General features: G+C 51.5%; 1 protein-coding gene across 3 annotated transcripts in view; it reads left to right on the plus strand.

The window, feature by feature from the left end:
* The window catches only part of LOC146862153 (RNA exonuclease 1 homolog), a 919,286-nt gene that overhangs the window by 408,592 nt on the left and 497,457 nt on the right, over window positions 1-13,237 (plus strand). The gene's annotated exons all lie outside the window — the stretch shown is intronic.

Raw genomic sequence — 13,237 nt, forward strand, 5'->3', positions numbered from 1 at the left:
CACTTATACCGCATGATATCACTGTATCTGAAAGAAACACACAGTGATAGATTCCTTACCTTAGAATTACCCCCAGACGTCAGACTGGATCTGGAAAGTTTTCGCCAGCAATACCCCTGCGCTTCGGAAGGTGGCGTTGTGCGGCTCCACGTCTGTCGTTGGCTTCATGGTCGCCGAGATGATGTCGCTGCAGCTACTTAGACGCAGCCCTCGTCCGCTGACGTCAGTTCTTTCTTTTTCTGCACCAGCAAGCGCAGATCCGGAGAGAGTGTTACCCCCAGTCACTTTTTGACTGAGTTTTTGAAGGCCTTTTTGTCTCTTCTTTTTGAGTCGATCAACTCCTGGTGCCGAAGGGATGCCCAGTTTCAAATCCTGCGGGGACTGTCATCGAATGATGTCAGTGACGGACCCGCACCGTGTGTGTCTCTACTGCCTGGAGCGCGACCACGACCCCAAGTCGTGCCCCGACTGCCGGGCCATGGCGCCGAAGACTTTGCGGGAGCGGTCCGGAAAGTTGCTTGAAGTCCGGCATTAGGCTCTGCGCCACCGGAGGTCCCGTGGGAGGTTGAGGGACTGGTCGCGAAGCCATCACCATCGTTCTTCGGGATCAAAGTCTTCGCACTCGGGGTCTGGTAAGGCGAAGCATCACAAGAAGTCGAAGCAGCGTCATCGCTCACCGACTTCCCGTCGCGGCGGAGGGTGCTGGTGGTGCCTCCCCCGCGGCTCCAGCGGAGCCTATGGTGTCGCCGTCTGCCTATCCGCCCTTCCCGGTCTGTCGGCGACTCCTGCCTAGCTGCAGGACTTTGTCAACCATGGCCCACCTCTTTGGGCTGCCGGGCCCTGCCGGCACTCCTTTGGACCCCACAGGCCCAACTGGGGGTCCTCGCCTTTCACTGTCGGCGGTTTCGGTTCTGGCATCACGGTCTGCTCCGACCCCGGCGCCGCAGGACCCTCCAGGATCCAGGCCTGGATCCCAGTCGATGCCGGTTGACCTAGTTGCATCTCCACCGACGTCGACCCCACCGGCACCACTCCCGACTTTGTCCATGCCCCCGGACGATAACTCCCCTGGTTTCAGCCCTGATGTGGACACGGCGCCAGGACAGCATTGCTCGACGCAGATTCCGACGCCGATGGGGCCTTTCTACCCCTGTCTCGCCTCTATATTTTCGGCCTGTCCCACAGCCTTCGGAGGAAGGGGAGGACTGGGAGGGCTCTGAGGACCCTCTCGCAGCACAGTGTGAGTTTGACCCGGACTGGATTGAGGATTTTGGGGGATGCCAGCAGTCTTGACACCTCTCCTGACCTTGGCATGCTAACTCCTCCTACTGTGGCTACGGATGAGGGTACGAGTTATGCAGTGGTGTTGGCTCTCCACCTCAATCTCGCTACAGTGGCCGTCAGGACTAACCTGACTGTAGTGCTTCAGCTGGCAGCTACCTCTGCAGAGCCACTGCTGCTTTTTTTTTTTTTTGCAGAGTTTTATATAGTGCGAACTTGACCCGAAACGGGTATCAGAGCGCTTTACATAAGCACCAGTTTTTTTTTTTAAACAAATTTTATTAGTAGTTTTTCAACATACTCCATATCAAAAACCTGTTACTCTGAGCATTGTAATGGTACATACTGCTACAGTGCTGCATTGACATCCACATTGGTAAAGAACAAGAAAGAGAGCAAAAAGTCCACTGTGCATCATAATAATTTGGTAGTATCATTCTGTACCCAACATCCCCCAACTTATTTTCCCACCCCCTCCCTCTAGCCCTTCATCTTGTTGCATTCCTCCCTAAGAGAATCTCAATACTCCGATTCCGGCAGGCTTTGTCCCTATCAGATCAATGTCGGTCTTATTCTGAGATACGGTACTATCCGTCGGTGCCCACTGATACATATTCCTGTCATTGTAAGTGTGGTGTTGTGTTATGTCCGAGGCCCGGTTCCAGGGCCCGTAGCCATCATTGCGAGCTATTATGTGGTGTCACGACTTCCACTTCCTGCAGTTTAAAAGTTTTGAGCATTACATCCCATTCCAATGCTATCGGGATTTTCCTTAGTCCCCTGATCTCCTCTCGTCCTCTGGTGTTGTGTTTGCGGGAACATTTTGTCAAGCCTTTGGGGGGTAAGGTGGGCCCTGTGCAGTATCATGGTTTGAATAAATTTAAATTTCGCATTTCTCGTGCCTTTCCTACGGTGTGCTCTAATTTTTTCCCATTCATTATCGCTAAGGGCCGCCCTACATCTTCCGACCATATGACTCGTAGCGCATTGAGGGCTATCCCTGCATGAGCTCGGATCCCAGCGTATAGCCATCTTACCAAGTGCCTGCCCCTCCCCATGTAGTATAGCATTTTGACCAATTCGTTTGTGGCAGGCTCCTGCCGTTGTGGAGCCCAGTTCGTCTTAACATAGTGTGTTACTGCTGCATGTAGTATGTACATATGCTCGGGCACCCCCGTCTCCCTAACAAAGTTACCATAATCCAGTAACTGGCCGTCGTGAAACAAGTCGGACACCGTGTGAACTCCGGCTTCGGTCCATGGGGCAATAGTGCGTTTCGTAATACGCCCAGCTGTTAGTGGTATACCTACTAGGGGGATGTTGCCGGCATAAGCTGGATGTGTACGCGTGTAAAGGAGGGCTGCTTTCCAGCATTGTAACACCGTGCGCAGCAGGGTAGGAAGCTGCTGTGGGAGTTTGCATCGTGGCAATAGGAGTGTGTGTAAGGCGCCTCCTGCATCATCTCGGTCCGTGTATCCTATTTCTTGGAGGTTGCGTCCAGCCGTCCAATAGGAGAGCCTCTGCAGCTTGCAAGCGTAGTAATATGCCCTAAGGTCTGGTACACCTAGGCCCCCTTTGTCCGTGCCCAATTGAAGCTTTTGGAGACTTATCCTACGTCTACCAGTGCCCCAGATGAGACCCACCAACATAGTATTTAGGAGCCTAAAAGTACTTTGCGGGAGTAACACCGGCAATTTTGTGAAATAGTAAATCAGCCGTGGAAGAACCACAATTTTTGCTATAGCCACTCTACCCATTACTGACAGCGGCAATGTAGTCCAAAAGGCAATGCTAGACCTAAGGGCTCTGATTGCTCTATGCAGGTTGCCGTCTAGCATGTCAGTGGGCATCCGATAGACATGTATGCCCAGATACTTGAAGGTATGTGGAGCGACCGTTATCATGAGTGTGATGTGTTGGGGTGGTTGACATAAGGTAGTGCAGTCTCCTGATATTCAAGGACGTGCTCCGGGCTGGCAAAGCCTGTTTGGTCCATGTGGATCAATTTATTCAGGAGAGGCAGGAGTCTGTATGCTGGGATCTTTTTAAGGATTTTATATTCCGTTGCTAAAAGTGATAAAGGACGGTAGCTCGCCATGTCGGTAGTGTCCCTACCTGGCTTCGGGAGGGTGACCACCAGGGCTTGTTCCGTCGTGAGTGGTAGTGTTCCCTTTTCCAGCGCTGTTATACAAAAGCTCTAGGTGGGGCAGGAGGGAGTCCATATAGGTTTCATAGAATTCCGCCAGTAACCCATCTAGCCACGGGGTTTTGTTACGTGGAAGTCCTTTAATCGCTGCCTTGATTTCAGCCCTGGTGACTCGGCCTGAGAGGTCCTTCAGAGCTGCTGGGGTCGGACGTGGGTACGGCAGCTCGTGGAGGAAGTCATCTACTCGTGCATCCGTGCTATGTGCAGGTTTTTTGTAAAGTGTGGTGTAGTATTTGCAAAAGGCTGTGTTAATGTCATCTTGAGTGTAGACTGTATCGCTCTCTGGATTGTTAATTTCCCTAATCATAGTGGCAGGGGGGTCATCTCGCAGGAATTTAGCCAAAAGCGCTCCTGATTTATCCACTTCACTGTGACATCTCTGTGTGTATCGCTGATAATCTATGGTGCGAAGGGATTCTAAAAGCACCGCATGGTGGATACGTATTTCTTGAAGTTCCTCTTGCTTCCCCCTATCGTGCGCTGCCTCCTGCTCTAGTGTATCCATTTTCCTTTCCGTATCTGTGAGGGACTTATGGATCTCCTGTCTAGCTCCCACCGTCACGCTAATAGCCCTCCCTCGTATTACCGCCATAAAAGCATCCCATTCGATTAGACCAGTAGAAGCTGTGTGAGTATTTTCAGGGAAGTAGTGTGTAATGGTGTCAGCCAGAGCAGCACGGAATACTGTGTCTTCGAGCAACTGTGGCCATAGTCTCCATGTTGGTACCGGAGTGGGTGCCCTACCCCATGTAATCGTAAACTCAAGTGGGTTGTGATCTGAAAAGGTGTTAGCAAGATATGTAGTGTGTGTGACCTGCATCACAATCCTTTTCGAGCAATAAATCCCATCTATCCTAGTGTGTAGCATGTGCACGGGGGTGAAACGAATACTCCCTGTGCATCGGGTGTTGCATTCTCCATGCGTCACTTAATTCCCAGCCATCCGCCCAATTACAGAACGCCTTTGCTTGTTTGATCACTCCCGCCCCGTGTAGGGGGGGTGAGACCTATCTAATGTAATGTCCATAATCGTGTTGCAATCGCCCCCTATAATCCAAGGGTGTGTCTCCCAGCCCGCTAAAGCTAGATTCAGAGCAGCGAAAAAGCGTTCCTGCTCAGTATTCGGCACGTAAATACTACCCAGGACCACTGGCTGGCCATCAAGGGAACCTCGTATAAAAATGTATCGCCCTTGTTTATCCAGTCTCTGTTCCATAAATGTAAATGGTACCCCATGTCGTATCCATAAAGTTACACTGCGCGCATACCCAGAATAGCTAGTAGTGAAGACCTGCCCTCTCCACTACTTGCGGAGCCTCACCGCTTCCTGATCCAGCATATGAGATTCCTGTAGGAACACTATTTGCACCTTCCTCCTGAATAATTGCGCGTGTATTCTATGACGTTTCTGCACCGAGCCCAATCCCCGGACATTCCACGTCACAATGTTATACTGACTGAGTGTGTGCATTGAGATCGTCGTTCAGACCCCTGGTCAGGCCATATCTTGTACCCTGCAGGGACAAGCTGCTTCATACCTAACTAATAAGAAGGACTACATCCCACCCCAAAATACCCAATACTCGGGCCGGTCAAACAACTATACCGGACCATACAACAAAACATGGGAAACAGAACAGTGCCTTTTGCTATCATAGCATTCGCAAACGGGGGGATATCGCCAACACCGCACTCTGTGCTCGGGCCACACCTCATTTTACATTCAAGCTCCCATCTGTATGGAACCCCGGGCTCAAGTGAATAAAGACCCACAACGCTGTAACATAAGTGTAGCATAAGCAAAAAGGATATTAAAGCAGTAACAGGATCTAGTCCTAATGCACTGATGGCGGTCATCCAAACAGTCCGTCCGCCGTCTGAGGGGTCACGGTGGGAAACAGAGCCATGCTGCCCTCCGAGTCCGATCTGTGTAAGTCTTCTTCCGAGGATACTGAGTCCTCAATAAGCGTGGCCTGACAGAAAGCTGCAGCTGCGGTGAGTGCCTGCTCCTTGCTCTGTCGCTGTTGATACGCTGTTGGGTTTGTTCTCCGAGGTTCTACGTGTGCGTCTGTTTCGACGGGCGCTCTTCTGTTCCAGTCTACCAGAGCTATTTTGCGTACCCTGGGAGGCGTTATCCCCACTCTATTTAGGGTCCGTCACCTCCAGCCATTCATCAGCGTCTTCCGGGCTTTCAAAAAAATTTGTATTGCGCTCGTAGATAACTTTTAGTCGGGCCGGAAAGAGTAGTGCGTATTTTAGGTTCAAGGCCCTCCATTTTCGTTTAACGGCCAAAAAGGAGGAGCGCCGCTGCTGCACCATGAGCGTGTAGTCTGGGTACAGGGAGACCCTGCTGTCTCGAAGTTTATGCAGTCCAATGTCCGCGCTTTCTGCAGCAGTACGTCCCTGTCCCTATAATTCAGCAGGCGGACAATGAGGGGCCGCGGCGGGGCACCCGGTCTTGGCGGACCAGTAGGTATTCTGTGTGCCATTTCCACGCAGTATTGAGCGGAGAGGCCCTCTGAGGTCACATGGTCACGGAACCATTGTTTCAGGTTTGTAGCTGGGTCCGTCCCCTCACTTCTTTCTGGCAGCCCTATGACTCGTACGTTGTTCCGCCGTGTCCTTCCTTCCGTATCTTCCACCCGGTCCAACAGAGTACTGACTTGCTTCTGGAGTTGCTGTATGTGGGCTGTATTCTGAGCTTGTTGAGGGGATATCTCAGCTATGGCCACTGTGTTCTCCTTGACCTTGTCAGCTAATTTGGCATGGTCCGCCTTTAGCAGGGTAAAACCAGACGTGAGGGCACCTATTGGTTGTTCAATAGCCGCTCTAGAGTCTCGCACTTCCTGTAGTATAAGGTCCTGTTTATCCACAGGGCCTGTTTCAGCTGTAGGCGGAATGCAGCTGGGCAGTTGCGATTGACCACTAGGGCCTGCCTGCGACGTCATGGGGCGCACAGTGGGGTCGGTGACCTGGTGTTTTCCCTTGGTGCGACCCATCATCGCCAATCGGTGGATGCGAGCCTGGCAGGGTAACGTGGCACCGCGATGCATCCAGCAGATTGTATTTAACAACAGGATCCTCCAACTATAGCCTCAGTCGTAGAGGCGTAGTCCCCAGATGGAGATTGCCAATACCATTAGGGCAGCATTGGCCTCAACTCGCCGCACCAGCCAGCATCGGGGGTCCCTCCACCAGCCCCGGCGTCACACCCAGCTACACAGGACGTCCGCAGCACATGGATCACGCCCAGGGCCGTATTTCCGCACAGGCTATTGTGCCCCCCTGTGTCCGGTCCGTGGGCCTAGTCGAATCTGTGTCCGTCCCTCAGCTTCAGACCCTAGCGCACTACCTGGGTCTCACATATCGGCTCCTATCTCCCTGGGTGTGGGAGGGCTCCCAAGATTCTCAATATGGCGCCTTCCTTTAAGTGACGAGCCTGTCCTTCAGCACATCAAGGTCGCATTTTCAGTGTATTCGGGGCCCAATGCAATGACCCACTGCCCCTCCTCGATCACTGCCAGCATCCACTGAGCAGAAGCAGGCACAGCCCGTCCACCATATCCCTACAAGCAATCTTCAGAGTCCGGGCCGCACCCATAGGCCGCAGCACATCCCCGGCATTCGCGTTGCTCTGGCCCCGAAGATCACCCCCAGATGCAGCTCCGCAGGACGACACTGCCCGGGTCGGGCCGTCGTGAACCTCGCTGGCGGGGTCGCGCGTCTCTCCCCTCATGCACCACCAGCAGGAGCTCCGACGCCACACAGGTCCCCGCTGGCGTCACCGTCTGTCCGCAGCGCACCTCGGCAAGTTTGCGGCCCGGAACTCGCTTCGCCCCTTCACACAGCGGGCAGAGTCCGGGTCGCTGCAATCATCCGTCGCAGCATATCGCTGGGCTAGGGATGGGGCCGGACAACGGCGCTGCCCTTCCCTGACACAGTGCATCGCTGAAATCTGCCAAAAACAGCACGTGGCAGGAGGTTTCCAGGATCTTTGGAGCCCGGGTCCAGAGCTTCGCTATCAAGCTGCCGCCATGTACGGCAGTCGGCCACGCCCCCCTACATAAGTACGTTACATTAGGACACACATTCAGTTTTGTTATGCACAGGAAGATTAAGTGATTTGCCCAGAATCACAGAATGTTCAGCGTCATTGCCAAGACTCGAATCCAGCTCCCCAGATTCGATGTCGACCACCCTAGCCGTTAGGCCAACTCCTCTCCCCGCCTTTTAATGATGCACTTTCGGACGTTCTTTTGGGCACCTGGTCCAGGCCCAACACAGGGGCTCCTGTGGATAGGAACGTGGCCTGACACATCGATCGGCCCCGGGCGACCCCCTCTTCCTCTCCAAACACCCCACCCCTCAGAGCTTGGTTGTCCAGGCCTCTACGTCCCAAAGCGTCTTCTCTACCGCACCTCCGGATAGGGAATCCAAGAGACTGGAACAGTTTGGGAAGATTTTTTCTTCCGCCAGTTCAGGGCTGCAGTCTGTGAACACCGCATGCCTCTTGGGCTGTTATTCCCACTCAGTGTGGGATACGGTGGCGCAGGTGCTGCCTCAGTGTCCAGGGGAGGCCCAGACAGTGCTCTCTAAGGCTATTGTGGAAGGGAGAGATGCGGCAAAGTTCACAATACGATGTGGCCATGACACCACTGACTCGCTGGGCAGGGCGATTTCCACGACCGTGGTGCTCCGCCGCCATGCTTGGCTGAGGACTACTGGCTTGTCGGGGGATGTCCAGAACACCCTGATGGACATGCCCTTTGATGGCATTCGCCTTTTTGGCAACAAGGCAGATAGTGCGTTGGAGCGTTTTAAGGACTTTCGGGCTACGGCTAAGTCCTTGAGCATTTCGGCAACTCGCCCTCCTCCACCTTATGCTTTTTGCTCCTTACGTGGCCACGGAAGGGGCCCCCCAACATGTTCGCTCCAGAGCCACAGGCCGCAACAGCAGCAGTCTCTGCGTGGCCACGGACGTGGGACCGGCAGAGGCGGATCAGGGGGCCAGCGGGCAGGTCAGTCCACCTCCACCCCGGCAACCACTGCCTCCAAACCTTCCTAGTCCATTTTTTTCAGGCTCATCAAACGACCGTGGCGGGCAGGATTCGCCATCACCTCCCCCACTGGCACACCATCAATACGGACAGGTGGGTTTTACAAATAGTCCGAAGGGGTTACTCCCTCCCCTTCAAGACTACCCCTCCAGCCATGCCACCCCAGTACCACCGCATGTTGGGCGATCACTTGGCACTTCTTCAACAGGAAGTTGTGACCCTCTTGGCCAAGGGGGCCATCGAGCACATTCCTGCGCCAGAAGTAGGTCGTGGTTGTTATTTCCACTACTTTCTGGTTCCCAAGAAGGGCAAGGGCCTGCATCCTGACTTAGACGTCCGGAACATCAATCGCTTCCTCCGGAAGGAGAAGTTCAAGATGTTCACTCTGGCTCAGGTCTTGTCTGCCCTCGACCCTGGAGACTGGATGGTAGCGTTTGATCTGCAGGATGCATATTTCCATATTCCCGTCCTGCCAGCCCACGTTAGGAGAAGTGGAGGGGGGTGGGGGGGGGGTAGTGGAGAAAGGAAAAAAAAAGGTAACCTCACCCTATAAAGGTAATAGTAGAAATGGTAGTGAACATGACAGTAGTAAACGTAGGAAATAAAATGAGTGATAAGAGCTATAGTAGTGCTGAGGAGGTGGCAGAGAGTACCGAAGTAGTGCTGAGGAGGAGGAATCATTGAAAAGAGTCAATACATTGAGTAGAGGAAATGAGAAAGAAAGAGTGAGAAAAGAGTGTCGAAGGGTGGAGTTGAAAGTTAGGGGTATATGATGGCTCGTAGAGCAGCTGTGACGTGATATGCATTTAATCACCAGAGCCTGCTGCAGGCACGTCTCAGTCCACATCCGGCGCCTCTATGCGCAGAAAGGGTGTCCATACCTCTAGATAAATCCCTGATTGGTCTTGTAAGTTATATATGATCTTTCGTGGGAGGCCGCTTGAATCCTAGCTGTCAGCCAGGACTCTTGTGTCGGGGGGGATTTGCAGCCCTCTATTGGCGCAGTATGCAAAGTTTGGCCATGGTCACAGCTGTCTGGAAGAGGCGGAGTTGTGGTCTGGATAGATCCGGGAACCGCTGCAGATCGTGCAGAAGTACTTCAGGGGGTGTGAGCGGTAGACAAAGTGGCATGGAGGCGCTCAGGGTCTGTCCCACATACTCCCAAAAAGCCTGCACTGAAGGGCATTCACAGATGATATGTGCTATGTCGCATCTGGAGTTAGGACATCTCCAGCAGTTGGCATGTGGGAGGAGGCCCGCCTCCGTGCAGTTTCGTGGGCGTCCAGTACCAGTACTGGAAGACTTTAAAGAGGCAGAATTTCATCCGTCTCTCCCTTGTGCCTTTATCCCGGGCTTCTTTTATGTCCACCCATTCGTCATCTTCGTACGTGATCGCCAGCCGCTCCTGGCACGTAGCTTCTGTGCCAGGGGGAATCGATAAGCGATACATTACCCCCTTATAATGTCCCCAGACAAGAAGAAATGCTAATACCGGAGATGGGAGCAGGTTCCAGGGGGGGGGTCACCAAGCACTGCCTCAGACAGTGTTGTAGCTGGGTGTATCTCTAGGACTGTGTTATGGAGAGACCATACTCCTTTCAGAGTTGTGGCAGCAGTTTCAGGGAGCCAATGCCGATAATCTGATCGATGGAACATATACCCGCTGCCTGCCACAAATGCCATCTCAAGCCCTTCCTCCAGATACCGGATAGCTTTGTTTCCCCATAATGGGGCCGTCTCGTGCAGATGCGGATGTACCCCCCAAGAGCTTGTGAGCCCGGTGCCAGGTCTTGCGAGCGGCGGATATAATCGGGTACACTGTACCACTGTTCTCGGACTTCGCCATGTATAGGACGGAGAGAACCTCCTTGGTCGAAAGTAGGTGGTGTTCCAACGGAACCCATTGCAGCGTGTCTGGGAAGTCTGGTAAGAAGCACTCTTATTAGGAAAGGTGTAACGCCAATGCATAGAGTTCTACCGATGGGAGGCTAAGTCCCTCGGAGGTGCAGCGGGCCTGTAGCTCGGACGCGGCGATGCGTGGATTTGCGGAGCCCCACACAAACTAACATATCTTGGAATCTATCTGTCGCAAGGTTGTGAGACGCATCGGCAGCATCCCCAAGGTATAGTTGAAACGCGGTAGCATTACCATGCAGACTGCCTGCACGCTACCTCACAATGAGAGTCCCAAGGCATTCCACTTTTTTCGAAATCTCGTTGCATCTGGGTAATAAGCGGGTTGCCTGAACCATGCTTGCTAGGCCTATATTGACAAGAACTCCAAGATACTTGAGGCCCGAGTGTTGCCATCTGAAGGGGAAACCCATGTATAGCCACTGTCGTGGTCCCAGCCAAGAGGGAAAGTGCTTCACTTTTGCCCCCGTTGATCTTGTACACGGAGAGGGAGGAGAAGTCGTCGATAATCTGGAGCAGGGACGGAAGGGAGTGGGCAAGTCCGTAAGGGTTAATAAGATGTCATCCGCACATAGATACAATTTGGATTCACCTATTGGAAGTGGAACTCCCGTGATGGCTTCAAAATTTGCGCATGGTGGCCGCTAGTCGTTCCATATCCAAGAGGAAGAGAAGTGGCGACAGGGGGCATCCTTGGCACATCCCATACATATGAGGAAGGGGTCAGAAAAGAATCCGCCACAGTTCACTTGTGCTGTGCGGTACAGACTTTCAACCACAAGGTTATGATTATGATGAGTATGTTCCTCTGGGTCAACCATCTTAAGGTTGCAGAATGGTTTATATAAGTCCCTATGAGCCCATGAATCTTAAAGGGAATTTTGTATGATACTGGTTTTGGTCATCTTCATGACCACCCTACAGCACTTGATGGAATCATTTCAAAGGTGGGTTCTGCTGCAGCAACATCATTATCCTCTACTTGGCCACCTCAGCCACATCTAATTGTACCTCAGATGCCGCCTACCCAGGACCCATGAGTCACCGCTAGCATTGCAACCAGTCCTTCCAACACAGATATAGGGGACAACTTACCAGATAGTGGTCAGGACTCTGATCCAAATGTGGAGAAAGGGGAAGTTGTGTATGGAGAGCAGGACTATTCTGATTATCATGGGGCTAAGGAAGAATAAAGGGGTTTCATTATGCCTAAAGATGGACATAATTCATCCCTCAGCAAGACTTTCCACTGGATCACTTTCCATGCATTGTTAAGTGGCAAATAATTTTGACCTCCCAACGTTGTCAGTGAAACCTCCGTGCTTTTTGCACGACTTCGAAGAGAAACCCAGAAAGATGATGGGAAGTCCATTTCTAGACCCCGCTAGTTTCTAGAAGGTTTTAAAACTCGTGACTGCACCTGCCACAGTAGAGGCAGTGGTTCCTTACCTCATTGTACCTCGACCTGTTCTGGGGGTATTATATGGCTTCATGGTCTCCTAGACCTCTGCATTTTGCTATCTGTGTTCTTTGGCTGCCGGCCCATGTGGTTGTAGGCGAACAAGCTGTGTATTGGCTACGGTGGGAACCTTAAAAATTCAATAAAAAGTTGTTTTACAAAAAAAAATAGCTACAGGTCCACAGATTTTTTTTTTTTTCCTCCAGAGTTTTATATAGCGCCAACTTGACCCGAAGGTATCGGAGCACTTTACATGAGCACCAGTTGCGTTACATAAGGACACATTCATGTTTTTTTTTTTGTTTGGCACAGGGAGAGTAAGTGATTTGCCCAGAATCACAGGATGTTGAGCGTGGTTGCCGAGACTCGAACCCGGTTCCCTAGATTTTTTGGGGAGGTTTTTTTTTTTTCAGTTGACCGCCCAGCCGTTAGGCCACATCCTCTCCCCACAATTAATGTTACCTCACCACCCTAAACTTGATTACATCCTAACTGCAGCAGTGTAGAGGTATTCAAAGACTCTTATCTGTAGCTCCTCTCCCCCTTACCAGGGTGGCAGGCATATTATCATATTGGATATTAGGGTTAGCTCTATATCGGGGATATATATATATATATATATATATATATATATATATATATATATATATATATATATATATATATATATATTCACTGAAAAAACCATAGGTTTCACACATGTTATAGTTAGCGGAAATTTTACTGATAAAAAACCAATGAAATTCCCCCGTTATAGTTAGTGCAGGCAACTATAACTCACGCGACCGCAATCCTCTGCTGATGCTAATACTGTATTTAGACACTTATTTGCCCATGTCTTCTTCCATTAAATTTTAGCTATACATATATTACAAATATTTTTTTTTCATAAAGACACATATGTCATCAGCAGAAGATTGCGGTCGCGTGAGTTATAGTTGCCTGCACTAACTATAACGGGGGAATTTCATTGGTTTTTTATCAGTAAAATTTCCGCTAACTATAACGTGTGTGAAACCTATGGTTTTTTCAGTGAATTTGTACGGTTTTTAAAATGCTAAGTTACTTTACGCCATTCGTGGCGTGCGCGCCCTCTTAACGCAGTTCGTTCCGTGCGCGCACGGTGCGCTTCGCGCACCGCGCGCCCACTTTACGCAGTTAGTCCCGTGCACGCACGGTGGGCACGCGGTGCGCTACGCGCACCCACGTTGCGCTAGATGGGCCATGTACGCACGATGCGCTTCGCGCACCGTGCGCACATGGAGGACATATGATGCACTTCGTTTTGAAAGGTAATATTTTAATTTTTCGTATATGTTA

Source organism: Triturus cristatus, chromosome 2_2, assembly GCF_964204655.1.
Source record: "Triturus cristatus chromosome 2_2, aTriCri1.1, whole genome shotgun sequence".
In the NCBI taxonomy this organism is placed as follows: domain Eukaryota; kingdom Metazoa; phylum Chordata; class Amphibia; order Caudata; family Salamandridae; genus Triturus; species Triturus cristatus.